At 38.8% G+C, this 2,241-nt stretch overlaps 1 protein-coding gene across 4 annotated transcripts in view; it reads left to right on the top strand.

Moving 5' to 3' along the window:
- The window catches only part of LOC107696840 (death-inducer obliterator 1-like), a 28,645-nt gene that overhangs the window by 916 nt on the left and 25,488 nt on the right, over positions 1-2,241 (top strand). For all 4 annotated transcript variants that reach the window (XM_016497352.1, XM_016497351.1, XM_016497354.1 and 1 more), the window contains exon 2: positions 1,656-1,705. The gene's annotated coding sequence lies outside the window, so the exon portion shown is untranslated. The remainder of the gene's footprint in view (positions 1-1,655; positions 1,706-2,241) is intronic.

Here is a 2,241-nt window from a genome sequence, read left to right as displayed (position 1 = left end):
ATGTCTGCTGAGGAAACTATACTGGTTTTAAATGTTTAAAGTCTCCAGCATATTTTGCATGAATATGAAATATCTCTAAATTAGTTTGCTATTAAATAATAATCATTACGTGTAGACTATAACCTCTTCTCACGTGGCAGCTCTGTGTGACTGACCCACCAGTGCTCTCACTACTTAGGACTCGCAAACGAATCCCTTTTTGAATCGGTCCAAGAAACTAGTCTGTGCGATTCGTTCGGCGTGAAACTCCTGTACACATACAATAAACACGCTTATCAATAACGTAATAAACAGCGGTGTATACGTACGTAGAGTTTTATGGGAACGCCAGGACGTAAGGAGCGCGTGATGGCGTCATTACGCGATGACGACAAAGAACCGATTCGCAGAAATTAGTTAGATTTAACACCCATAGTACATACTTTAGAGCCTATTGAGAATTGTATTCCGTTATATTCGCCGCCATATACAACGTAAAGTCTTATGAGCGCGAATGAGGAACAAAATAATGGAATGAAAGGATCTCTTGTGTAAGCGACACTGCGCACGAATGGAATGGAGGTCGCGCTAGCAATTAGCTAAAGCTAACGGGCAAGTAACAAAACGAAATACTCAGTCCTGGAAGCGGTTGTTTTGTCTCATTTTGCGCCTTCTCTGCATTACGCGAATGTGTATTTAACCGCAGTTAGGGGTTATGATTGTGCTGAGTTCCTCGTGTCAGTTGTGTTTGTGGCGTATTTGTGTGTTACTATGACACTCAATACTATGGGCGGCCATGCCAGAGCACAGCGAAGCACGTTTGACGACTGGGCCTTCAACACAGTTTATAATGCAACAATTATGCGTGTCTTTATAGCTGTGCATTTTGTTCCCTGTTCTAATTTGTTCAATTTTGTGTTATCTTAATATTATTGGATAGCAGTTATATTATACAGTGTTATACATGACGCCCAGTATGTGAGATGTGCGGTGATTTTACATTACTTGCTTAGTAAATGTGTGTAAGAGGGATTATTGCCGTTATAACACTATAACGTAATCACGAGCTGTCATCTACTTGTTTGTATTTAGGTTTTAACTTGAGTGCAGGGGTCGAACAATATTTTTAGTGGTTGTTTACGCTAACAAGAAAGAGCCAAATCAAATATATGACATAATCCTGTGTAGAAGATCCACTTGCTCATAGTTTTCTGGTGAACAGGTTGTTTGTTTAAATGTAGCCTATTAACTGTAGGGTTTTTGTAGACTTGCTAATTTGTAATTTTCATGTCACTCTTAGCCATCTATTCAATGTTTTACTAAATATATTCAACATTATGTAAAATACAAGGTCTTATTCATTTGATTTTGAGTAACAGGTTTGGTACATGATTGGAGTGTGTACTGTTTTTTTTTTTTTTTTTTAAGTGTAACTTGATAGCCTTCCAATTGGTTGAAAAAGAAGGGGCATGAATTGTATATAGAAAGTTATATATGAAGTAAGAAAGTACAGAAAGTTATATGTCCTGATATGCTGATGTAATCAGCATATCAGGACATATAATTATGTAATTACAATATAATTACATATAATAAAATTACTTTATAATTTACTTTTTTTTTTTCTTTTCTTTTTTTTGCTGATTTTTAATGTTTCTTTTTGTGTTGTTTTTTAGATCAGTATCTTAAATAGAAGAGTTCCAGTCATCGTCTTCATAGCAAACAGGTACAGCATTTCACCACTCTTATTATTATAGCCCGACCGATATATCGTTTTGCCGATTTTATTGGCCGATATTAGCCTGTTGCAGATATATCGGCATCGGCAAATATGCCACCTACATGACATTTTTTTTACAGAACATAAAATGCAGATAAAATGCCCAATATCAACATTTTTTTACAGAACATAAAACGCAAACAAAATGCTTGTAAATGGTGTAATTACGTAGTTTGTCCAGCATAGCGCGCTGTTTGCTTCTGGCGACCTGGATGAAACGCTTCAAAGCTAAAGTGTATAGAATACCATTGAAACTTTGAACGGCCATATCTCCGTAAAGGCGTGGCGGATCTGCACCAAATTCGGGGGATCCCTTCAGCTCGAGGAACCCTCTCGAACGCCGAATCAAAAGTGTACGTCTCGTGGCCCTTGCGTCGATAGCCCCCGGGGTTCGGGAGTTACGGGCGGTTAAATTCGCGGTCGGTTGCTGACCGATCTGGCGATCCCTGGGGGCTACCGCCGCGTGGAGGGTGGCGTTCGAG

Source organism: Sinocyclocheilus anshuiensis, unplaced genomic scaffold (genome assembly GCF_001515605.1).
Source record: "Sinocyclocheilus anshuiensis isolate Anshui unplaced genomic scaffold, SAMN03320099.WGS_v1.1 scaffold710, whole genome shotgun sequence".
Lineage (NCBI taxonomy): Eukaryota > Metazoa > Chordata > Actinopteri > Cypriniformes > Cyprinidae > Sinocyclocheilus > Sinocyclocheilus anshuiensis.
Note: the sequence above shows the minus strand (reverse complement) of the source record. Positions and strands in the feature narration are given on the sequence as shown.